The sequence below is a fragment of the Rhinatrema bivittatum genome, chromosome 6 (genome assembly GCF_901001135.1).
Source record: "Rhinatrema bivittatum chromosome 6, aRhiBiv1.1, whole genome shotgun sequence".
NCBI lineage: Eukaryota > Metazoa > Chordata > Amphibia > Gymnophiona > Rhinatrematidae > Rhinatrema > Rhinatrema bivittatum.
In genome coordinates, this window is record NC_042620.1 from 147272887 (window position 1) to 147299688 (window position 26802).

General features: G+C 47.6%; 1 protein-coding gene across 2 annotated transcripts in view; it reads left to right on the forward strand.

Annotated features, from left to right (window-relative positions):
• The window catches only part of BOLL (boule homolog, RNA binding protein), a 725867-nt gene that overhangs the window by 215447 nt on the left and 483618 nt on the right, over positions 1-26802 (forward strand). The gene's annotated exons all lie outside the window — the stretch shown is intronic.

The following is a 26802-nucleotide window of genomic DNA, read 5'->3' on the forward strand; positions in this document are numbered from 1 at the left end:
TGTCTCGTCGTGGTAGCAGCCTATCTCAGGACTCAGTGTCCACGTCTACCCTTATCTCGACGATTGATTGATCAGGGCTTCCACTCATCAAACTGCGCTGAAGTCCCTACGTCTCATTTTGCATACCCTGATCTCTCTAGGGTTCCTCATAAACTATCCGAAATCCAGCCTAGTTCCATCTCAAACCCTATCGTTTATAGGGGCCGACTTGAACACTTTAAAAGCGAAAGCCTTCCTACCCCGGTGTTGCGTCCGTCGGTGCTAGACGGCTTCGCCCCGTTTGCCTCACCTTGTTCACAGCTCCTCCCGCTTACCTTGGGAAAATGGCTACCACCGCGTCTACAAGCCGCCCTCTCTAGCGTCCCCGGAACGGCTATGGTGCTGCCTCCCGCCATGCTCCTCCCAAGGTCTTCCTAGGGTACACGCGCGCGCACCACCCACGGTCTTTTTCCAGCATTGGACCTCAGGGGCATTCCCCTCTACTGACGTCATGCCATCCGGGTATTTAGCCTGAACTCTTTTGCTAGCTCGTTGAGTTAGCAATGATTGGTCTCGGCCGGTCTAAGCTACTCTGCTGCTTCTGTGTTGATGCTGGAAGCTCTCTCTCTGCCCTTCGGGGTAACTGCTAACATGGGTACCCGCTCCTCGGGGGCCCTCTGCTTTATTTCAGGTGCCTTACAGGGATCAGGTACTCGCTCCTCAAGGGCCTGCTCTCCCTGCCTCGGTGCCTGTACCATCTACTTCTACCAGGTGGAATCGCATACCAACAGCAACCATCTAGTGAGTAATCTAACTCACAGTCTATCTCATCCACAGTACTGCCTTGTTGGGAAACCTACATCGGAATACCCCTTTACCAACGGGGTGAGAAGGGCGCCCTCTACCGAAGGTCCTGAGACTGCTACATCCAGACTACCTCACTACTGCCACCTCTGGTGGTACTCTTCAAGCTGTTTAATAAAAAAACTAATTCTGTGTTTGTGCGTCCTGAGTCTAGCCCAAAACTGTGGCTCCCCACAGGGCTCCTCCCCGTGAGTGTGGTCATCTGCCACATTACCCAAGAATCCACCCAAATACTGCTTAACCATAAGAGATTGCTAACTCCTTGGATTCGGCTCAGCTCACTGCATTGCACGCCATTCCAGGCCTGGCCCAGCGAATCTCCGAACAGCAGAATGCACTGGAGAGTTTGACTGCTGCATTCAACCTGCTGCACACACCGATGAATTTACCCACCATCACAGGTAAAGAAGTTCCACCACCAGAAGTGACGGTCAAGACTATTGTACCTCTATCTGCTCCTACATGCTTCTCGGGGGAAGTTTGGAGATGCAGAGGTTTTATTAACCAGTGTTGCATGCACTTTTCCCTGCAATCTAGCCATTTCCCCACAGCTTATGCCAAGACCACCTATATCTTGTCTTATCTGGATGGAAGAGCGTTGACTTGGGCTTCTTCGCTGTGGGAGCGAGAGGATCCTATTCTACATGACCTTTGTTGCGTCCGTCAGTCTCAGACGACTTCGTCACTGCTTCTGACTACAAAAGGTTGCCCATTTGCTGACTTTAGCCGAGTTAGCAACAAATTGGATTAGTTCCGGTCTGAAGCTGCTCTGCCGCTTCTGCTGCTGCTAGAAGCTATCTACACCCTCCGGGGTTCTACTAACTTGGGTACCCGCTCTTCTGGGGCCCTTTGCTTATTTCTAGGTGCCTATCCAGAATCCAGGTACTCGCTCCTCGAGGGCCTGTGTGTCTATCCTGGTGCCTGCTACCTATTCTTCTACCTGCTGGATCACTACCTATCAGTAATAGAGAGTGAGTACTACTTCTCCCAGTCTGTTCATCTACAGTTCCTCATTGTCTATCTGCATCGGACCGTACACCACCATTGTGGAACGGGTCTCCTCCGCCGAGGACCACAGACTGTTGCTACCTATCCTCTCTCTACTGCTTATTGGGAACTCTATCTATTCAGGTACAAGGGAGTATGTAATAACATCTGCCAGTCTGTCTCTCCTCACTGGATATCTGCAGCGGGGCCTTATACCACCCTTGAGGGACAGGTCTCCTCCACCAAGGATTACAGACTGTTGCTATCTAATCCACTCTCTACTGCCACCTCTGGTAAACCATACAAGCTGCATAATAAAGATATATTCTCTGTGTTTGTGCATCTGAGTCTAGCTTGGTGCTACAGTTCCCGACGGGGCTCCTCCCCGTGGGAGACACCATCACTGTTGTCCCTGAGAATCCACCAAACACCTCGATATCATAATAATCTTGAAGGATTCCTCGAGCTGTTCAAATCAGTTTTTGATGACCCTGCTCGGTATACCACTGCCGGATCTTCATTGGTTCACCTGAAGCAAGGTACTAAACCTTTAGCTGACTTCGCTATCGAATTCAAGACACTGGCATCTGTATTATATTGGGACCCTAAATGCCTGAGGACCCTCTTCTTTGAAGGACTGAACTCTCGTTTGAAGGACGGGCTCACTGCTCATGAAATGCCTGAGACCTTGGCTGAACTAGTGAAGTTGGCAACAAGAATTGATCACTGACTTCGTGACAGAGTTCAAGAGACCAAGATTCCCAGAAAACGCTTTCAGGGTGAAGCTCGAGTTAAGTCCACATCCAGGCCTACTTCCTCGGGTCCAGTTGCTGGTGAAGAAGAACCAATGCAATTAGGCCACAGCCATCTAACCTCAACAGAGAGAAGAAAACGGAAGAAATTAGGGCTGTGCATGTATTGTGGATAAGCTGGCCATGCTGGCCATGCTGTCCAAAATGCCCTATATGTTTGGGAAACTGGCAGACCTAAGTCCTGCGGGAGGACTCTTCTTAGGTCTTACTGCACCCTCTCCTCCGCTCTTTCTTCCTGTATCCTTGATCTGCGGACCCTTGGAGTATCATACTCTTGCCCTAGTGGACTCAGGGGCAGGAGGCAATTTCATTCTACAACGATTAGTGGAGCACTTGTGGATTCCCACTACCACTATGACGTCTCCGCTACTCCTATCTTCAATTCATGGAGATCCCTTACCGGGTGAAGTAACCCAGCTCAACGAACCAGTGTGTCTACGGATTGGTGCTCTCCATTCGGAAACTATCTCTTTCTTTGTTTTACAGAAGACCATGCACCCTATAGTACTGGGACTACCATGGCTGCAGCAGCATATGTCTCAATTCAATTGGGCAACCCTAGAGCTTTCTCGTTGGGGCCCAGAATGCCATGGTAAATGTCTGATGGAGGTTGGTCCTATACCCTGCAAGCCAACTACCACCCAAACACTGCTTACCCATAACACCCGGGATCGAGCTCTCACTCTCGCTTCTCTGGCCCACCAACTGCAGTCTTGACAATACTCAACTGCATGTCACTTTTTGGTCATACTGGGTCATATGGCCACCTCGGTTCATGTCACTCCGAAGGCCCGCCTTGCCATGAGAGTAATGCGTTGCCATGAGAGTAATGCAGTGGACTCTAAAATCGCAGTGGATTCAGTCTTCTCAGCCAATGTCCACCATTGTCCACATCACCAACCAGCTCCGCTTCTCGCTGGCTTGGTGGATAAACCAATCCAATCTTCTTCAAGGCCTCCCATTTCAGGTTGCAGAAACCTGATAACAGATGCCTCCAACCTCGGCTGGGGTGCACATGTTGCAAACCTGCAAACTCAGGGCATCTGGTCTCCAGAGGAAGCCAAACACCAGATAAAGCTCTACTAACCATTCCCTCTGTAAAGACAGCAAAACTGACGCAAGTAAGAGAGAGAGCAGTATCCCTAGCCGGTCCAATATTATGGAACACACTACCACTCGAAATAAGACTAATGAAAGATCTAAAACTTTTTAAAAAAAGTTTAAAAACATGGCTCTTCAAAAAAGCTTTTCACAATGAGAGTGAGGAGTAAGGAATACTAGGGGACAAGAAAGAGAACTCCGGCAGACTGTTAAGTCAACAAATAGCAGTTATCCCTCCTTTATTATTTATTTTTTCTCATACCTAAAGATTAATTTAAGAGTACAGTATTCTCATATGGATATCCTATTATTCATATAAATGGAATTTCCAATCCACAATCCAAATAGCGTATATTATTTGAGTCATGTAACCGAAACTTTATTGGCACCTACTAGCTAATTTATAATCCTAACCAGACTTATTTATGTGCCTATCTGTAAACCGTTGTGATGGTATACTACTAAACGACGGTATAGAAAAGTTTTTAAATAAATAAATAAATAAATAAATAAAATAAATTTCCTAGAGCTTCGGGCAATCAGATATGCTCTCAGGGTTTTTCAGGATTACCTCAGCAACAAGGTCATCCTGATTCAAACCAACAACCAGGTGGCCATATGTACATCAACGAGCAAGGGGGAATGGGCTCCTACCTCCTGTGTCAGGAAGCTGCACAGATATGGGCGGAGGCCCTTTCCCACTCGATGTGCCTCAGGGCCACCTACTTGCCGGGAGTGGACAATGTGTTGGCAGACAAGCTGAGTCGCACTTTTCAACCGCACGAGTGGTGCCTCAACCCCACAGTAGCGGATTCAATATTCCACTGCTGGGGTTACTCTTATATTGACCTCTTTGCGTCAATTCTCAACCGCAAAGTAGAAAACTTCTGCTCTCTCACATGAAGCCAACACTTGCATCCAAGAGACGCTTTCTCCCTCTCGTGGACCAGCGGTGTCCTTTATGCATACCCCCCCACTTCCAATCATTTGAAGACTCTCGTGAAGTTGCGAAAGGACAGGAGATTGATGATTCTGATAGCCCCTCACTGGCCACACTAGGTGTGGTTTCCAATACTTCAGGACCTATCAATTCACTGGCATATTCCTCTGGGGAAGGATCCGCTTCTGATCACTCAGAATGACGGATGCCTACGTCACCCCAACCTCCAGGCCCTATCTCTGACTGCCTGGATGTTGAAAGGTTAATTCTTCAACCTCTTAACCTTTCAGAGCCGGTTTCCTGTGTTCTGGTAGCTTCTCGAAAGCCTTCCACAAGAAAGTCTTATCGCTATAAATGGAACAGGTTTACGGTATGGTGTACTTTCATGTCCATCGACCCCTTCACTTGTTCCACAGCGAAGTTTATTGACTATCTCTTGCACCTGTCAGAGTCAGGCCTGAAAAGTTGCTCTATCAGGGTGCATGTCAGTGCGGTGGCCACCTTCCATAAAGGTGTCGGGGATTTCTCCATATTGGTACAACCCCTGGTAACACGCTTTTTGAGGGGCTTGCTGCACCTCAAACCTCCATTGCACCCTCCAGCCCCTTCCTGGGTCCTTAACGTGGTTTTGGGGCGGCTCATGAAACCGCCGTTTGAGCCTCTCCAATCCTGTGATCTCTGCTATCTCACCTGGAAGGTGATTTTTCTTCTGGCGATCACATCCGCTCATGGAGTTAGTGAGTTTCAGGCATTAGTAACCTACCCGCCTTACACTAAACTTCTGCATGACAGGGTAGTACTCCGCACTCACCCTCATTTTTTGCCTAAGGTAGTATCGGAGTTTCATATTAATCAATCCATTATTCTACCCACCTTCTTTCCCAGGCCCTATTCAAATCCAGGAAAACAGGCTCTGCATACTTTCGACTGTAAACGTGCTCTAACCTTCTACCTAGACCTTACAGCTGCTCACAGAAAGTCCACTCAATTGTTTGTCTCTTTTGATACCATCAAATTCGGTAAACCTGTGGGAAAGCAGACCCTCTCCTCCCGGTTAGCGGACTTTATTTCCTTTTGCTATCAGCAGGCAGGCATTCCGCTCCAAGATCGTGTCAAAGCACACTCTATCAGGGCCATGGTGACCTCAGTAGTGCACCTCCGCTCGGTGCCACTTACTGACATTTGTAAAGCTGCTTCCTGGAGCTCTCTCCATACCTTTGCAGCCCATTATTGCTTCGACAAGGCTGGCAGACAAGATTCCATCTTTGGCCAATCTGTCCTATGCAACTTATTTGCCAATTAATGTACCAACAGCCTTCTACCGACCCGTCAGGGTTCAGGATGCCCTTTTAACCAAATTTTCACCCCAGTTGTTGTGCCTGTTGCATGTCTTTGGGTACATCTGGTGCATTGCTCGGGCATCCTCAGCTCGGTACTCACCCATATGTGAGGACTACCATCCTGCTTGTGCTGTGAGAAAACAGAGTTGCTTACCTGTAACAGGTGTTCTCACAGGACAGCAGGATGTTAGTCCTCACGAAACCTGACCGCCACCCCGCAGTGTTGGGTTCGTTACGTTTTCTTATTTTCCAGCAGGGGTCCCCCTTTAGTCTCGTCTTATAGTAAAAGTACATGCGAAAAATAAGAAAACGTAACTAACCCAACACCGCAGGGTGGCAGTCGGGTATTCAAAGGTGCCATGACTTTTTCAAGACAACTTAAACATGTAATCGGAGCCCTATAGTGAGAGTCCATTTATTCTTCCCAAGGGAAGCTTCAACAGAATTAATTAGTTGATTAGAGTCTATTGTCAATTTAGACAGATTTATAATTGCTCCCTCTAAAGATTTTATTGCAGTCCATAACAATTCTAAGGTAATTTCTGGGGGGTTTTCCATAGTTTGCTCATCACCTCCGGATCCTTCAGTTTCCAACTTCCCCACTGCTGGTTGGACTCCTCCAATTTTCTTAGGTATTAGATCAAATTTGAGAAAATCCGCGGAAAGTCTATATGGTGGAGGAGGAATATTTGGTGCACCAGGGCTTACTGATGTTTCGGCCAGAGAATCTGATACCTGCTCAAAATCAGACTTCTCAGCGGCCTGTTCCACTGGTGTTTGGGCAGTAGTTGGTGTGAAAAATGTCAGAATTCGCTGCTGAGAAGGCTCTACTAAGGGAGAGGATGCAGCCATCTCCCTTATTTTAGCCTTCCGTTTAGTATGAGGCATTTAATTCTCGCTGTTATAATATTAAATTCCAGCAGTCCGGCGTTTTCACAAAACTCTCAAAGGTCCTCAATTCCTTCTGAAAGGAGGCCAGTGATAGAGAAAGAAAAATATTTTATTCACGAATTATGTCCACGAACACTCCCAACGTGATTTAGGAATTCAATCCGGCAACTTGACCCAACAAAGCTGCGCGACGACGTCGGCTGCGCGCCGTAAGGGGGCCGGTTTTTATGCTTTAACTGGTCCCCGAAGATGACGTCAGCAATACGGAAGTTGCGAGATAGCAGCCCTGACTGGGCGGGAGAGCTCCTCCTTACCCTCGGCTGCCTCAGGAGTGCAGGTAATGTTCCTCCTCGGCCTCAGGGAAACGCCGTAAGGGGGCCGGTTTTTATGCTTTAACCGGTCCCCGAAGATGACGTCAGCAATACGGAAGTTGCGAGATAGCAGCCCCGACTGGGCGGGAGAGCTCCTCCTTACCCTCGACTGCCTCAGGAGTGCAGGTAATGTTCCTCCTCGGCCTCCTTGACTAACTTTTCTAGCAGCTTTCTGCTAAATGCATAGTTTTAATCCTGAAGAAAGTTAGAAAGCAATCTGTTTTCACTGAACAAATCCTGAGAGTGTGATTCAAATTGGAAAACTGAGCAGATGTAACATGAAAGTTCCTGAACAATGATTGGACATGGAACCTATGAATTTATATTTTTTGACAAAGTGACTAAGTTTAGATAGTTTGTCTGCACAAAAGAGCAGATGCAAAGTATGCAACCGCATTTAACACTTGTACTTCATGCTAATTTCCATAGAGAAACTACTTATGGTTCTTCTTTGAAAATTAGCATAAAATATGCATACTAAAAGTTCCCACATACTTTACAATTAAATGAGCTTTTGGAAAATTACCCCAAAAATTATTACATCTAGTTTGGATTTCTACGTATAGCTCATAAAAGTTTTATAAGTAATTATCAGAATCAGTAATGAAACTAACTTCAGATTTCATAACAGCTTGCATTTTCAAAGAACATTCTTGTAGAACTGCATTTAATAATCTGGAAATCAACAGGAATGCACTTAAATTATTTACATAAAGTGATTATTTTTCTGAAGGAGACAGTTTCTTTGTGGACAAGTAGGATAAAATCGACCACACGAGTGGGGTGCTGTCAAGCAACAGTACTGAGATTGAAAGAAGATCTTTTTGAGTATCCACAGTTCTTTCTGTGCAGCCATCGCCATAAGAGTCTCTTCAGTCTGTTTTGTTCCACTCATGCGAATGGTCAAATTTTGGCTCCCTCTCTTTATTGCTTGTCGTAAAATTTTAACAATCACTTTTCATTCATTTTTTCTGCCTCATTATTAGAGCAACAGAGGATGTTGCTGGGAGCACGGCAAAGATACTACCAACTTCCAGCATGGCCTGAGAAGTTTGAGGAGTTTGAGTTGGGGTGGGGGTAGGGATGCCAGTATGGTGGGAGGGTAGGTCCTGGAGCCGTTCTTTTAATTTAAATGTCTTGCATTGTTGTAGGCTGGGGCATCGGGCGGCTGCGACTTGCAGTGTTTTTAAATTCTTTTGAGGAGGTGGGGGGTATAGTTTTGGACTCTATGTCCCCACATGGTTTTAATTATTTGCAGGGGAGAGTGAAGGGTGGGATATTTTTGTTTAACTGGCTATAAAATTAATATAGCTAGTTAAATTCCAAGTTATCAAGGTAAAGTTATTCAGATAACTTTAGCTGAGTTGGTGGGTTATTAGTCTCACTGCATATCCATGAAAAGTTATTCAGCTAACTTTAGTTGAATAACTTGTCCACTACCCGACTTACTGAATATGGGCCTCCATGTTTTCAAAAATTAAGTTCATCTGAGCTTCAGATCTCTTCACAAACAAGGCTTTGCCTCTCCGAACACAGAAGATATGTTTAACAGACCAACATGACTGGTGAAACCAGGTGCATAGGCCCTTCTCATGATGGGCCAAATTGCACTGCCTGTGCCTGCATGCTTTTCTAGGCTAGAAAGTAAAGGAGCCATGCTTTTTGAGACTTTTGGAATCCCTCAGATTATGATCTCAGGATTCCAGAAGAAAACTTCTTCAGCTAAAGGACCTTCACCTAAACTAACAGTGGCAGAGTCTTCTCATGATTTTGTTTAGTCTTGGCATAGATACCATTCTTCTCCTGATAAGCAGGGTGATAAGTTGTATTCTTCGGCTCTGAGGTGTACTGGAGCTGTGTTGACAAGATTTATTAGTGCAGAAGAAGACAAGAAGTCTACTATGGTGCATGGTAAGATATCAATGCAGAGACTGAGGCTGTTAGACCTCCTACCTGACCTGCCAGAGCATTCTCCATAACCAGAAGATGTCTAATACTCCAAATTCCTGGACAAGCTGGTCAAGATGATAAGAGTCAACATCTGTAAGGACAAAGATCCCTGCACTGTGCTACTTCAGTTTCTGGAAACACCTTTCAATCCTCCAGTGATTCCAGTTCATTTGATTCTATATGATTTACAAATGAGAATGTGGGATAGTCTGGTCTTCTGTCCCCTAGTAGCCAGAAAATTGGATCTGAAATGTAAAGTGTAACAGGCTCTGGGGTTTGGATTAGTCCAGTCAGTGGTGATGGAGTCAGCACTAAAATGGTCTTAAAAGACTAGAATTTTCTCAAACACTTCTCCGGGGAAGGACTCTAGATTGTTAGACAGTTTTGGGACAAAGGTCTTCCTTCATTGCGGCCCACCAAGTTTCAATAGTACAATACTTACACAATGTATCGACAAGCCGAAACTTTTGATAGAGTAATTGAATGGGGAGCAGGAAGGCTGTCAGCAGGCCCTTCTGGATGCAGAACAGTGCAAACGACACCTTTGGTCAGTGTATGAATCATTCTCACAGGACAAGCAGGATGGTAGTCCTCACATATGGGTGACGTCACAGGACGGAGCCCAATCACGGAAAACTTCTGTCAAAGTTTCTAGAACTTTGACTGGCCCCTACTGGGCATGCCCAGCATGGCACCAACCCTGCAGCTAGCAGGGGTCCCCCTTCAGTCTTCTTTTTTCCGCGCAGCAGTAGCCTCGTGGTTAAGGAGCTCTGACCACATTCCTGATAGGAATTTCTTCACGGACTTCTTTAAGGTTAAATTTGCCCCACAGGGGTCCCTCCTCTATCTTACTCAGCTCACGGTACTTCGGTAAGTTTTTTGCCGTTTTTTGTCGATTACCGTCGAGTTTGGCCCTCGCGGCCTACTGGCCGTCGACCGTACCGCGGCTCAAATTTTTTTCCATGGCCATGGCGTCGGGTTTCCGTCGGTGCCCAGATTGTACATGCACCATGTCTATCACAGACTCTCATTCAGTCTGGTATTATGTTTAGGTAGCGAGCATGATGTCTTAACTTGCACCAAATGTGCCTTGATGACACCTAAAGGTCGCAAAGCCAGAATGGAGAAGATGGGACTCCTTTTCCGTGCTCGCACCCCCGACGCCGTCCATCGCATCGACGTCTTCGGAACCGGCACCGTCGAAGTCGCACCACCGTCGACAATCCTCCGGTGACCGTCCGCCATCGACGTCTTCACGGCCATCGACTCCCGTCCCTTCCCCCAAAGATCGAGGGGATCGGAGGGAGAAACATCGCCATCGCCATCGTAAGTCTCGGACCATCGAGGAACCGAAGTCATCGACCTCGCTACCGTCCGAGCCTCCATCGAAGAAGCCCCGGCCAGGAGCGGCACCGTCCACTCCTGAGATCGAGGCAACCCTCACCCGATCGGGGTTTGGGAGTCGCGATTCCGCCTGTAAAGGTGGTCCCTCCGACTCTGCCTCAGCCTCCCTCTTCCGTTACGGAGCGGGTCTTGTTACCCCAGGTCTCCGGGAAGAACTGGACCGGCTGGTCCAGGAAGCCATCGACAAGGCGATGCAACGGTTCCAGGTTCCTCCGGCACCGACTCCGGCACCAAGCGTGGAACCGGTCACCGACCTGATTCCAGCAGCACTGGCACCGCTGCTTTCCCTGATGGAGGCGCTCATCACCGCCTTGCCACCGGTAATTCCCGGGTCGCCGACAGCCCCGGTGCGCTCCCCGATGACAGTCTCATTGGCAGGAGAAACACCATATCGCATTCCTCCTTTGGGAGTTGTGCCTCAACCATCGATGCCGTGTCGTCCCTCGCCAGCGATTCATTCATCGGGAGCGATACGCACATCGACTCCATCGATACCTTCGATGCCTTCGATGCCGGCACTGATGCCCTCTAGGGCATTCTCGGTGCCCCCGGTTATTCCTTCGATTTTCTTGGAGCCTCAGCCGGGCCCATCGGGTGTCCAACCCCCTCCTGGTCCTACAGGTCAGCCTCCTGATCCTTATGACACCTGGGGGGATGATACGTCCACAGACACCGATGATTTACCTTCACCACCCTCTCTTGCTGAAAGTAGAAAGCATTCCCCTCCAGAGGACCTCTCTTTCATCAATTTTGTGAAGGAAATGTCGGAATTGGTGCCTTTTCAGCTTCAGACGGAGCAAGATGATAGGCACCAGATGATGGAACTTCTCCAATTTCTGGATGCCCCTAAAGAGATCACTTCAATTCCAATTCATCAGGTTTTTCTTGACCTTCTCAAAAAGAATTGGGAGAATCCTGGATCCATTGCTCCAGTACATAAAAAAGCTGATTCTACTTAACTTGTACAGTCAGCACCTGGCTTTCAAAAACCTCAGCTTGACCACCACTCAGTAGTGGTTGAATCAGCCCAAAAGAAAGCAAAAAGAACGAAGCCATATTCATCTATTCCTCCTATCAAGGAACACAAGTTCTTAGACAATATTGGTAGACGAGTATACCAAGGGGCCATGCTTATCTCCAGGATAGCTTCTTATCAGCTGTAAATGACCACTGTATATCAGCTGTATATGACCACCATAGGAAAAAAATCAGCAGAACCAGGGGTCACGATTTGAAGCTCCAGGGAGGAAGACTCAGAACCAATGTCAGGAAGTATTTCTTCACGGAGAGGGTGGTAGATGCCTGGAATGCCCTTCCGGAGGAAGTGGTGAAGACCAGAACTGTGAAGGACTTCAAAGGGGCGTGGGATAAACACTGTGGATCCATAAAGTCAAGAGACCGTCAATGAAGAGTGGGTGGCTCGCCAGAATGATGGCTACTGCCTGGAGATAATACCATTATTCAATAAACATACACATGGTTACTGTGACTCCAACATCGCTCTAAGCTTCAACAGCAAGAGGAAATGTGGAAAAAAGGATTTGCACTCACAAAGCGGGGAGTAGCTGGCTTGTTACGGCGGTTACTTCCCCAAAGCAAATAAGCCTGATACTTCACTTTCAATGCATATCCAGCATAGCTCTCTGCTTCAACAGCAGGGGAGAAGAAAAACTAATACTTCACGCATATTCAGCATAGTTCTCTGCTTCAACGGCAGGGGAGAAGAAAAACTAATACTTCACGCATATCCAGCATAGCTCTCTGCTTCAAAGGCAGGGGAGAAGAAAAACTGATACTTCACGCATAACCAGCATAGCTCTCTGCTTCAACGGCAGGGGAGAAGAAAAACTGATACTTCACGCATATCCAGCATAGCTCTCTGCTTCAACGGCAGGGGAGAAGAAAAACTGATACTTCACGCATATCCAGCATAGCTCTCTGCTTCAACGGCATGGGAGAAGAAAAACTGATACTTCACGCATATCCAGCATAGCTCTCTGCTTCAACGGCAGGAGAGAAGAAAAACTGATACTTCTTGCATATCCAGCATAGCTCTCTGCTTCAACGGCAGGAGAGAAGAAAAACAACCAATAAGGGCTGAATAACATAGTCTGGGTAAAAGAAATAAGCATGGGTGTAGCTTGCTTATTGCGGCGGTTACTACCCCTACTACCCCTAACTTGGATGCAGCTCCATCACTGCTCTCTACATTAATGGTGGGGGTGGAAGGGAAATAGAACCAAAGAGCTAAGAGAAACAGATAAGTATGAGAAAAAAAGTGTGAAGCTTGCTGGGCAGACTGGATGGGCCATTTGGTCTTCTTCGGCCGTCATTTCTATGTTTCTATGACCCATACAATAGGGTCATTTTCAAGCAAATACAGGATTTCTCTGAAACCCTGCCTGAACAATTCCAACAACAGCTTCAAGCCCTTGTAACTATAGGTTTTGAAGCAGGGAAACATGAAATTAGAACAGCTTATGATATTTTTGACATTTCCACTAGAGTGTCTGCAGCTGCAATTTCGGCAAAGCGCTGGGCCTGGCTCAAGTCTTCTGATCTTCGCCCAGAAGTTCAGGACAGGCTTTCTGACCTGCCCTGCTTGGGGGATAATCTATTTGGAGAACAAATTAAGCAAATAGTTGCTGAATTAAAGGACCATCATGAGACCCTCAAGCAGCTCTCATCGATATCTTCTGATTTCCCTTCTAAACAACCCTTCAAGAAGGACTCTAAGAAATCATTCTTCCGTACACGAAAGTATTATCCCCCACCAACAAGATCCAGACTGATGAGGCCTTATCAAAAATCTCAGCTTCGCCAACCTCAGAAGCAAAAGTCGCAAGCAGCTCCCCAGCCAGGGCCTGCTTCAGGTTTTTGACTACCACTCGGAGAGCAGAAGCCTGATCCCTCTGCCAAGCATACCAGTGGGAGGTCGATTATACCACTTTCACGAAAAGTGGCACTCAATCACAACCAACCACTGGGTACTAGCAATCATTGCTCAGGGTTACCATCTAAACTTCCTCACTCTTCCACCGGACTCCCCACCTCTACAAGCATGGGGACTAACCGATCACTCTGTCCTTCTGGAGCAGGAGGTTTCCCTCCTTCTCCAGTCAAGTGCAATAGAATCCATCCCTCTTTCACAACAAGGCCTAGGGTTCTATTCCCGGTACTTTCTGATCCCAAAAAAGTCAGGAGGACTTCGTCTAATTCTGGACCTACGAGCCCTCAACAAGTACCTTCAAAGAGAGAAGTTTAAGATGGTAACCTTAGGCTCACTTCTGCCTCTGCTACAAAGAGGGGATTGGCTCTGCTCTCTGGACTTCCGAGACGCTTACACCCACATTGCGATAGCTCCGGCTCATCGCAAGTACCTACGTTTTTTAGTAGGCCAACAGTACTACCAATATCGAGTGCTCCCGTTCGGCCTAGCATCGGCACCATGAGTTTTCACCAAATGCCTCGTAGTTGTCGCAGCCTTTCTGAGGAAGGAAGGTGTTCATGTCTACCCCTGTCTGGACGACTGGCTAATCAGGGCTCAGTCCTCCCTGAACCTGACCCTTCACACTCTAATCTCTCTAGGGTTTCTTGTAAATTACGAGAAATCCTATTTACTCCCATCTCAAACCTTATCCTTCATTGGGGCAGACTTGGACACCTTACACGCAAAATCCTTCCTACCTCATCAGCGAGCTCAGACCCTTGTGTCTCTAGCCCATCAGTTGCAGTCTCAACACACAGCAACAGCTCGCCAATTCCTTGTCCTGCTGGGACACATGGCGCCCTCAGTCCATGTGACACCAATGGCCCGGCTGGCCATGAGAGTCACGCATTGGACTCTGAGGTCACAATGGAACCAAGCAACTCAGCCTCTGTCAACCATTGTTAACATCACCGACGCACTCCGTCTATCTCTCGCCTGGTGGAAAGATCACACCAATCTCCTCCAGGGACTGCCTTTTCACCTACCAGATCCTCAAATCATTCTCACCACCGACGCTTCCAACATCGGTTGGGGAGCTCATGTAAACAATCTACAGACACAAGGATCTTGGTCTCCAGAGGAATCCAAACACCAGATAAATTTCCTGGAACTACGAGCAATCCGATATGCTCTCAGAGCTTTTCAGGATTCCCTATCAAACCAAGAAATCCTGATTCAGACGGACAACCAGGTGGCCATGTGGTACATCAACAAACAAGGCGGCACAGGCTCCTTCCTTCTGTGTCAAGAAGCTGCGCAGATTTGGGCGGAAGCGCTCTCCCGCGCGATGTACCTCAGGGCCATCTACTTGCCGGGAGTGAACAATGTCTTGGCAGACAAACTGAGCCGTGTCTTCCAACCGCATGAGTGGTCGCTCAATCCATCGGTAGCGACCTCTCTCTTTCAGCAATGGGGGTATCCCCAAATAGACCTCTTTGCGTCCCCTCAGAACCACAAAGTGGAAAATTACTGCTCCCTAATTCGGAACAAGCACTCTTGGCCCAGAGATGCATTCTCCCTCACGTGGACGTCCGGTCTGCTTTATGCATTCCCTCCACTTCCTCTTCTCTCGAAGATTCTTGTGAAGCTACGTCAGGACAAGGGAACCATGATCCTGATATCACCTCACTGGCCGCGCCAAGTGTGGTTTCCAATACTCCACGATCTCTCCATCCGCAGGCACATTCCCCTGGGAACGGACTCGCATCTGATCACTCAAAACGACAGATGCCTACTCCATCCCAATCTTCAAGCCTTGTCCCTGACAGCATGGATGTTGAAAGGTTAATCCTTCAACCACTTAACCTTTCGGAGTCAGCTTCTCGTGTCCTGATTGCTTCACGGAAGCCTTCCACAAGAAAATCTTATTCCTATAAATGGAAAAGGTACACATCATGGTGTACTTCGCAGTCCCTTGATCCCTTTTCCTGTCCAATCCCAAAATTCTTGGACTATCTCTGGCATTTATCAGAATCCAGACTAAAGACCTCTTCCATCAGAATGCATGTCAGCGCGGTAGCCACCTTCCATAAAGGAATCGGGGATGTCCCTATTTCGGTACAACCCCTCGTAACACGATTTCTTAAAGGCTTGCTCCATATCAAGCCACCTTTACGTCCTCTGGCCCCTTCTTGGGACCTTAATCTGGTTCTCGGTCAGCTCATGAAACCACCTTTCGAACCTCTCCACTCCTGTGACCTTAAATATCTCACATGGAAAGTGTTATTCCTTTTAGCTATCACTTCTGCTCGCAGGGTTAGTGAGTTAGAGGCCCTAGTCACCTATCCGCCTTACACTAAACTCCTGCAGGACCGGGCAGTACTCCGCACTCACCCTAAGTTTTTGCCCAAGGTAGTTTCTGAGTTTCATATTAATCAATCCATCATACTACCTATCTTTTTTCCCAGGCCTCACTCCAACCCAGGGGAACAGACTCCGCATACCCTCGATTGTAAACGGGCTCTAGCGTTCTACCTTGACCGTACAGTTGCCCACAGAAAGAGCACTCAGTTATTCGTCTCTTTCCATCCAAACAAATTAGGGCAACCTGTGGGTAAGCAGGCTCTCTCCTCCTGGTTGGTGGATTGCATATCCTTTTGCTATCAGCAAGCAGGCATTCTTTTTCACGACCGTGTTAAAGCACACCTTGTGAGGGCCATGGCGACTTCAGTAGCACACCTACTATCGGTGCCGCTTCCTGACATTTGCAGGGCTGCTACCTGGAGCTCACTCCATACTTTCGCAGCCCACTATTGTTTGGACAAAGCCGGAAGACAGGATTCCATCTTCGGCCAATCTGTCCTCCGTAACCTTTTCCCAACGTGACGTACCAACACCCTTCCGCCTGCCCGGTGGGGTTCCGGATGCCCTTTACCAAATTCCACCCCAGTTGTTGTGCCTGTTGCACACCGTTGGGTACATTTGGTGCATATTCGGACATCCTCAGCTCGGTACTCACCCATATGTGAGGACTACCATCCTGCTTGTCCTGTGAGAAAGCAAATGTTGCTTACCTGTAACAGGTATTCTCACAGGGCAGCAGGATGTTAGTCCTCACGAAACCCGCCCGCCGCCCCGCGGTGTTGGGTTCGTTTTCTTATTTTATTTTTCGGCACTACCTGTAGCTTTCAAAACAAGACTGAAGAGGGACCCCTGCTGGCTGCAGGGTTGGTGCCATGCTGGGCATGCCCAGTAGGGGCCAGTCAAAGTTCTAGAAACTTTGACAGAAGTTTTCCGTGATTGGGTTCCGTCCTGTGATGTCACCCATATGTGAGGACTAACATCCTGCTGTCCTGTGAGAACACCTGTTACAGGTAAGCAACATTTGCTTTCCATGCTGCAGCAGCCAACGGAGCATGGTGGATGGACTAGTTGAAAGCCAGCAGTTTGCGTGTAGATGTTCATGACAAGTTGGCCAATATCCCTTGTTGGGGGACAGTCTTTTTGGAGACAAGGTCAGAAGCCTCATGCCATCATTCAGTCCCTTTTGCCAGGACTGAGCAACCATTTTCCTCTAATCATCCTTACTTTGTTTTAAATGCTTCTTCTTCCAGAAATGCCCCTTCTGTCAGTTTCAGCAGTATTGTTTACTACCTCTGCTACCACAACAGCATCTTCAGGCATGTGAAGGTCAGCAAGAGACACATCAACCAATGATTCTTCATCGGTCCTGGTCTAAACTTGAGCCATGACCCTCCGATAGAGGGAAATTCACCTTTTCCTAGAAGAATGGTAGAAAATCACCAAGGACCGTTAGGTCCACAAAATTGTGGGATGGGGATTTTCCCATCTTCTAGTGATGCACCAATATTCGGTCTTCAATCCAGTTCTGTCTCACACAACCCAGCTGCACCTCACAGTGGAGTCACTTCTCAATCATCAGGTGATAGGACCTGTCCTCCCCACCCCAAAGAACTTGGCAAGAGATTCTTCTTTTGCATTTCCTTATCTCCAAGAAGTTAGGGGGTTTCAGACCCTTCCTGGATTTATGAAGACTGAACAAGAAACTGTTATAGGAGAAGTTCAAATTGAACACTCTCCATACCATCCTACTCTTTATTCAAGTGGGAGAATGGATGTGTACCCTGGATCTGAAAAACACATATGTTCATATACTCATCCTTCACTCTCATTGGAAATAACTCTGATTTGTGTTGGATTCTTCTCATCCTCACAGGACAAACAGGATGGTAGTCTTCACATATGGGTGACATCACAGGATGGAGCCCAATCACGGAACACTTTTGTCAAAGTTTCTAGAACTTGGACTGGCACCTACTGGGCATGCCCAGCATGACCAATCCTGCATCCAGCAGGGGTCCCCCTTCAGTCTTTTTTTCCACGGAGCAGTAGCCACGCGGGTTAAGGAGCTCTCTTGAGATTCCTGACAGGACGTTTCCTCACGGAACTTCTTTAAAAAGTTTTCAAAAAATTCTACCACATAGAGGTCCCCCTATCGATATCCGTACTCCGCGGTCTAAAGGTAAGCCTTTACCCTTGTTTGTGCTCGATTCCCGTCGAGTTTTCCCTTTGGGGCCTACTGGCTATTGACCGCACTGCGGCTAAATTTTTGTCGAAGCCATGGCGTCGGGTTTTCGTCAGTGCCCCGATTGTCCTTGGACAATGTCCATCACAGACCTGCATAGAGTTTGTGTATTGTGCTTGGGATCCGACCATGATACCCTAACTTGCACCAAATGTGCCCAAATGACGCCGAAGGGCTGTAAAGCCCGATTAGAGAAGATGGAGTTTGTTTTTCGTTCAAAACCCCCAACTCCATCGACCGCTTCAACTTCATCTGAGCCGGTGCCATCGACCTCTCGCTAGCAGCGGGACACCGGTGCTGCCCGACCAGCATCGACTACTCCAAAGATGTCGACTTCTTCCTCATCGCCTCAGGAGAAGGACCAAGGAGAACACTGTGAAAACCGTCGACTTCGGCATCGAAAGGCTCAGACCGTCGACTTCGGCATCGAAAGGCTCAGACCGTCGACTTCGGCATCGGCGTCGACAGAGCCACCGACAAAGAAATCCCATCCAGAGAAGGCCCCATCCTCCTCTGTGACTGGGTCACTGAGGCATTCCCCACCTTCATCGGTGCAGGGAGCCGTGACTCCACTTTCACCGGTGGACCCTCCGGCTACGCCAGTGCTGCCTCCTATTCCGGTGCCGGGTTTCTACGCCCCAGGCTTCCGCGAGGAATTGGATCGGATGATCCAAGAGGCCATCGGTAAAGCACTGGAGGGCTTCCAGCCTCCATCGACGCCGGTACCGGTGCCTACGCCGGTCACCGATATGATTCCTATGGTGCTTGCACCGCTACTGGATAGACTGGATACCTTGATCTGTGCCCTTCCACCGCTGGAACCGAGAACACCATATGTCCACTTCCTTCGATGCCGATATCTTTGTCATCAGAAGACGAAGAAACACCGATACCCATACCGCCGTCTGGATTTCTGCCACTGGCTCATCTATCGATGTTGCCGGGTCCATCGGTGCCACCATCGATGCCGTCGGTGCCACATCCGATGCCGTCGATGCGTAGGCCTGGCCCTTCGGGAATAACGCCGTTTCTCCCCTCTGAAAATCCTCAGGGAGCTGGTGATCAACCTTATGATCCTTGGACTGATGATTCTTCCCAGGATACAGATGATCTGCCTTCAGATCCCTCTCCTCCTGAAGAGAGAAGGCGTTCTCCTCCAGAGGATCTGTCCTTTATTAACGTCATTAAAGAAATGTCTGAGACAATTCCATTTCAGCTTCAGACAGAAGAAGATTCAAGGCACAAGATTCTGGAAGTACTCCAGTTTCTTGATACTCCTAAGGAAATCATGTCTATTCCTATTCATGAAATCCTAATTGATCTTCTAAAGAGGAATTGGGAGCACCCAGGTTCGGTTCCGCCTGTCAAGCGTAAAACAGATGCCACCTATCTTGCACAGTCACCTCCTGGGCTTCAAAGATCACAACTGGATCATCACTCTGTGGTTGTGGAATCAGCCCAGAAAAAGGCACAATGTTCCAAACCTCATTCCTCTGTACCTCCAGGGAAGGAACAGAAATCCCTAGATGCTTTTGGCAGACGGGTCTTTCATGGCTCAATTCTTATATCTCGCATTGCTTCCTACCAGTTATACATGACCCAGTATAACAGAAACCTTTTTAAGAAGATATAGGATTTCTCTGAATCTTTACCTGATTAATTCCAGGATGAGCTTAATGCTCTGGCTCAGAAAGGCCTGGATGCGGGCAGGCATGAGGTCCGTGCTGTGTACGACATATTTGACACTGCCTCTAGGGTGTCCGCAGTGGGGATTAGTGCAAGAAGGTGGGCCTGGTTGAAATCCTCCGACCTCAGACCAGAGGTACAGGACAGGTTGGCTGACCTGCTCTGTGCTGGTGATAATCTCTTTGGAGCCAAGATCCAGGAGACTGTGGCGCAGCTAAAGGACCACCATGAAATGCTGCATCAACGTTCTTCAGTGCCTGCTGACTTCTCGTCCACCTCTAAGAGGACATTCAGATGAGACTAAGCGGCCGGCCTATAAACCAAGAAGGTATTATCCTCCGGCTTCCTGAGGTCGCCCTTCCAAGCCTTATCAAAAAGGTCAGTCCAGGCAATCCCGATCTCAGAAGACCCAGACTGCTCCTTAGCCGGGACCAGCATCAGGGTTTTGACTCCTCCCTGGAGAGCATATGCCAACCTCCTCTACCGTGTGTACCAGTTGGCGGTCGACTGTGCCACTTCACCAACATTTGGCACACAGTCACCACCGATCAGTGAGTACTTGCTATAGTCACTCAGGGTTACCACCTCAACTTCCTGACTGTACCGGCGGACTCCCCACCTCGGCTGACGTGGAGATCATCCGACCACTCTTCCCTTCTGGAATAGGAGGCTTCAAACCTCCTCCAATCCCAGGCAATAGAACCAGTGCCCCTCTCCCAACAGGGGCAGGGGTTCTATTCCCGGTATTTCCTCATCCCAAAAAAGTCAGGTGGCGTTCGTCCAATTCTGGGCCTTTGCACCCTAAGCAAGTATCTACAAAGGGAAAAGTTCAAGATGGTAACCTTGGGTTCCCTACTTCCTCTTCTACAAAAAGGAGATTGGCTGTGCTCTCTGGATCTCCAAGATGCATACACACACATCTCGATTATTCCATCTCATTGTAAATTCCTGCAATTCCTGGTCAGCCCTCATCACTTCCAGTACCATGTTCTACCATTTGGCCTAGCGTCCGCTCCACGAGTCTTCACCGAGTGCCTCGTAGTGGTCGCAGCCTTCCTCAGGAGTCAGGGTGTCCTGACTCCTGAGGAAGGCCAATCGATGATTGGTTGATTAGGGCTCCAACTCAAGAAACCGCATTGGCGTCCTTGCATCTCACTCTCCATACCCTGATCTCCATAGTATTTCTAATCATCTATCCCAAATCCAAGATAGTTCCATCTCAAACCCTATCCTTCATAGGGGCCGACCTAAACACTATACAGGTGAAAGCCTTCTTCCCTCAGGATCGGGCTTTCACCCTGGCCTCTCTGGCACATCATCTACAGACTCGAGTATCTTCAACTGATTGTCACTTCCTCATACTGCTGGGTCACATGGCGTCCGTGATGCATGTCATTCCAATGGCCCACCTAGTCATGAGAGTCATGCAGTGGACCCTAAATTCCCAGTGGATTCAAGCTTGTCAACCAATGTCCAGCATTGTTCGCGTTACCACACAGCTCCGCCTGTATCTGGCCTGGTGGATACAACACTCCAATCTGCTTCAAGGCCTTCCACTTCAGGCTTTAGAATCTCAAATTACCTTGACAACAGACGCCTCCAACCTAGGGTGGGGTGCTCATGTCTCAAGGTTTTTCAAGATTGCCTTTCGAAGAAGGCCATCCTGATTCAAACCAACAATCAGGTGGTGATGAGGTACATTAACAAGCAAGGGGGAATGGGCTCCTACCTCCTGTGTCAGGAAGCTGCACAGATATGGGCATGGGCCCTTTCCCACTCAATGTACCTCGCAGCCACCTACTTGCCGGGCGTGGACAATGTGTTGGTGGACAAGTTGAGTCGCAAGTTTCATTCACGCGAGTGGTCTCTCAACCCCATGGTAGTGGACTCAATATTCCAACGTTGGGGTTACCCTCACATAGTCCTCTTTGCGTCAGTCCACAACCACAAAGTAGAAAACTTCTGCTCTCTAACTTGCAGCCACCACTCGCAACCGAGGGATGCTTTCGCCCTCTCATGGTACAGCGGTCTCCTCTAATTGTTCCCTCCACTTCTGCTCATATTGAAGACTCTCGTGAAGTTACGGAGGGACAAGGGTGTAATGATTCTGATAGCCCCTCACTGGCCATGCCAGGTGTGGTTCCCAATCCTCCAGGACCTATCAGTACGCCGGCACATTCCTCTGGGGAAGGATTCGCTTCTGATAACTCAGAACGATGGATGCCTGCGCCACCCCAACCTCCAGGCCCTATCTCTGACTGCCTGGATGTTGAAAGGTTAATACTTCAACCTCTTAACCTTTCAGAGTTGGTGTCCTGAGTCCTGGTAGCTTCACGAAAGCCTTCCACGAGAAGGTCTTATCATTCTAAATGGAAGAGGTTTACAGTCTGGTTCACTTCCATGTCCTTAGACCCCTTCACTTGTTCCACTGCGAAGTTTCTGGACTATCTCTGGCACTTGTCGGAGTCAGGCCTGAAAACGTCTTCCATCAGGGTGTATGTCAGCGCGGTAGCCGCGTTTCATAAGGGCGTGGGGATGTTGCTTTTTCAACACAACCCTTAGTAACATGCTTTATGAGAGGCTTGCTCCACTTAAAACCTTCACTGCATCCTCTGGCCCCTGCTTGGGACCTTAACGTGGTTTTGGGGCGGCTCATGAAACCTCCATTTGAGCCTATCCACTCTTGTGATCTCCGCTATCTCACCTGGAAAGTAGTTTTTCTTCTTGCTATCACCTCCACTCGCAGAGTTAGTGAGTTGCAGGCTTTAGTTATCTACCCGCCTTATACTAAGATTCTGCATGACAGGGTAGTGCTCCGCACTCACCCTATGTTTTTACCAAAGGTAGTATCGGAATTTCATATTAATCAATCCATCATCCTACCTACCTTTTTTCCCAGGCCCCATTCAAACCCAGGAGAACAGGCTCTGCATTCCTTGGACTGCAAACATGCCCTAGCCTTCTATCTAGACTGCATGTCGGCCCACAGAAAATCCACTCAATTGTTTGTTTCTTTCGACACCATCAAATTGGGAAATCCTTTGGGAAATCCTGTGGGAAAGCAGACCCTCTCCTCCTGGTTAGTGGACTGTATTTCTTTTTGCTACCAACAAGCAGGCATTCCGCCTCAAGACCGTGTGAAAGCACACTCTATCAGGGCCATGGTGACATCAGTGGCACACCTCTGTTCGGTGCCACTTGCATTTGTAAGGCTGCTACCTGGAGTTCTTTCCATACCTTCGCAGCCCATTATTGTTTAGATAAGGCTAGCAGACAAGATTTCATCTTCGGCCAATCTGTTCTACGCAACTTGTTTTCAGTTTAACTACCCAACATCCTTCCACCAACCCGTTCAGGGTTTCAGGATGCCCTCCTTACCAAATTCCACCTCTGTTGTGATGCCTGTTGTACGTCTTTTGGGTGCATTTGGTGCATTGCTCGGGCATCCTCAGCTCGGTACTCACCCATATGTGATGACTACCATCCTGCTTGTCCTGTGAGAAAGCAGAGTTGCTTACCTGTGACAGGTGTTCTCACAGGACAGCAGGATGGTAGTCCTCACAAAACCCGCCCGCCACCCTGCAGAGTTGGGTTTGCTTACGTTTTCTTATTTTATTTTTCGCACGTACTTTTACTATAAGATGAGACTAAAGGGGGACCCCTACTGGATGCAGGGTTGGTGTTATGCTGGGCATGCCCAGTAGGTGCCAGTCAAAGTTCTAGAAACTTTGACAGAAGTGTTCCGTGATTGGGCTCCATCCTGTGATGTCACCCATATGTGAGGACTACTGTCCTGTGAGAACACCTGTTACAGGTAAGCAACTCTGCTTTACAAATACAAGGTTATTCCCTTTGGAGTCTTGGTGGGTTTTCACAAAATGCCTAGCAGAAGCAGCGGCACACCTTTATTGCCAGGGAATTTGTCACTTGCCTTACCTGGATGACTGGCTAGTGATGGGGGTCTTCCCAAACATGTATTTTGGATCTCTTACAGAAGACAATCTAGTTCCTTCAGTCGCTAGAGTTCATTATTAACTTCGCCAAGTCAAACCATGAATCAGTTCATCAAGGCATGGATAGATTATCTGGAGGAGAAAATGTTCCATTGATGAAGGATTCTGCATTGCACCCTTGATCCAGAACTTTCTACAGCAGCATCTGGTCCCTGCACAAGAAATCCCAGTTGTCTTGGGGTATATGACAGCAGCAGTGTGTGTTCTCCCTATGACCCACCTCAGTATGAGAATTCATTGGTGCCTCTATGCTGAGTGGGATCAATTGCTTCAGCCCTTGTTGCACTCTGTGATGGTCACCATGGAGACGAAAACTTCTTTGGTAGCTAGATGCAAAGCTCCTGGCAATAAGTGCACCTCTTCAACTTCTATGTCATCAGGTAACACCTGATAAAGATGTGTCCACCATGGGGTGGGACACACACACACCGGCTTCTTCCAACGCCAAGGTGTCTGGTCAGTGACGTTTGTCAGTTTCAGATCAACTTTCTGGAGCCTCAGGCCATCAGATATGTTAGAATTTTCTTGCATCTCCTTCAGGGAAAGAGAATTATGATTCAAACTGACTATCAAGTAACGATGTTTTACATGAAAAAAAACAAAGGGCAGAGAGCCTCCCTACAAACAAACTACCTTCTCAGGATCTCTAACATGTATTTGATAAGTCTGCCCTCTGCAGAGTCAGAAACACTTTCCCCTGCTTTGTAGCCAGGTGAGCCCCTCTGAAATCTATAACATGAGATAGCCTCTTGCTGGATTTTGGAAAATTCATAAAAAACCCATATCTGAAGTATGTTCATCATATAGAGAGTGAATAAAGAACTTCTAGAAGTCAATTTTTGCTGATAAAATTTTTGCCTATGTAAATCGCCTTGAAAATTACTCTTTGTGACATTTATTTTAGAAAAATTTCAATTTAAAGAGTAAATGGGAACTTACAGAATTAAAATAATCAGATCTTTTGTTTCAAAATAACCACAGCCAAAATGTTTGATGGTTTTTTATTGCTACTTTATATTAAACTTTACTTGCTTATAGTTTTAGATGCAAGTATAGTTTCTCAACCAAAGCCAAAGCCAAGAGCACAAAATAGAGACTAAGTATGTAAGTCAGGGGTCAGGAACCTTTTTGGCTGAGAGAGCCATAAACGCCACATATTTTAAAATGTAATTCCATGAGAGCCATACAATATGTTTAAAACTAAATACAAGTAAATGTGTGAATTTTATGTAAGATCACACTTTTAAAGTACAATGAGTCTCTGAAAATATTACACCAGGCCTTAAGACACCAATACATCTCCTATTAGGAAAACGGACCAAGTCAGGCTGCTATAGAGTCCTACACAGAAACTACACGCCAGCAGAAAACCTCACCTAAATCACATGTGCTGACCCTCACCTAACAAGGAATAAAGAGACCAAAACACATAACTAGAAGCATGCAGAAAAAACTGAATTGGAAACTGCAACAAGCCAGAGTCTCTGTATGCAGTGTAACAAAGGAAAAAAGAAACATCACCCATCCTTATAAAACAAATCAAGAAATATAAAATCATCAGCAGTAAAACTGTACTAACAAAAAGAACATATTTTGAAACAGCTGATGAGTGGAATATCCAATAATTAAAAACTCATATAAAACATTTCCAGATACCAACAAAATATTTCAAAATAGCAGACACAAAGACCCAGTAATGAAAAATAATAAGGATACAAATTTTTTTTTGCTCTGCATACCTGGGAACGTTTGATATCCAGGTGTCCTGAGATTGTTCTGAATTAGCAGGAGGCAGGGTGGTTTGCTTGGAACTTTCTCCTCTCTCAGTCACATACCAGCGCTCTCTCTCACATTGCCTCTCAATGACACACCTATACACACATGCTCTCAGTACTCACATATACACATGTTTTTTCTCTCTCACTTATATAGGCTCTTAATTACACATTTACACACATGCTGTCTATCTTTTCACGCTTACACACACACACAGGCTTTCAATCACATAAATACATGCTGTCTTTTTCTCTCATACACAGACTCTCATTCACATGCTTACAAACATGTCCTCTCTTTCTCTCATTTACACACAGGCTCTCAATCACATTCTCACATGCTCCCTCACCTAAACCAGCTCTCAATCACACACAGACACACATGGTCTCTCACTTATACACACAGGCTCTTAATCATACATACACATGATTTCTCTCACACACAAAGGATCTCAATCATACACACATACTCTTTCACACAAACAGGTTTTCAATCACAAACTTACACATACAGGTTCCCAATGGTAAACTTACATTCATGCTCTCTCTCTCTCACAGGCAGGCTCTCAATCACAGACATACTCTCTTTCACATGTACAGGCTCTCAATCATTCACATACATGCAATCTCTCTCTCACACACACACACACACACGCACGCCCCCCCCCGCGGCCCGGAAGAGGAAGTGGAGAGTATCGGGTGCCTGCGCGGCAAGAAGAGGCCACGCTAGTGCGCTCGGCATCGGCCCGAAGAAAAGAAGACTGCAGCGCGGCTCGGAGGAAAATGAAGAGGTTCAGCCGCGGCCGATGGGACTCCGCCTCCGCGAGGGCTGAAAATGAAGAGGTTAGTGTTGGGAGGAGGCTGCTGCCGCGAGTTCCCGGGATGGGGCTGGGGGAGAGAGAGTGAATGAGCGAGCAAACACAGCTTGCTCGCTCATTCACTCTCTCTCTCCCCCACCCCCGGAACTCGCGGCAGCAGCCTCCTCCCAACACTAACCTCTTCATTTTCAGCCCTCGCGGAGGCGGAGTCCCATCGGCCGCGGCTGAACCTCTTCATTTTCCTCCGAGCCGCGCTGCAGTCTTCTTTTCTTCGGGCCGATGCCGAGCGCACTAGCGTGGCCTCTTCTTGCCGCGCAGGCACCCGATACTCTCCAC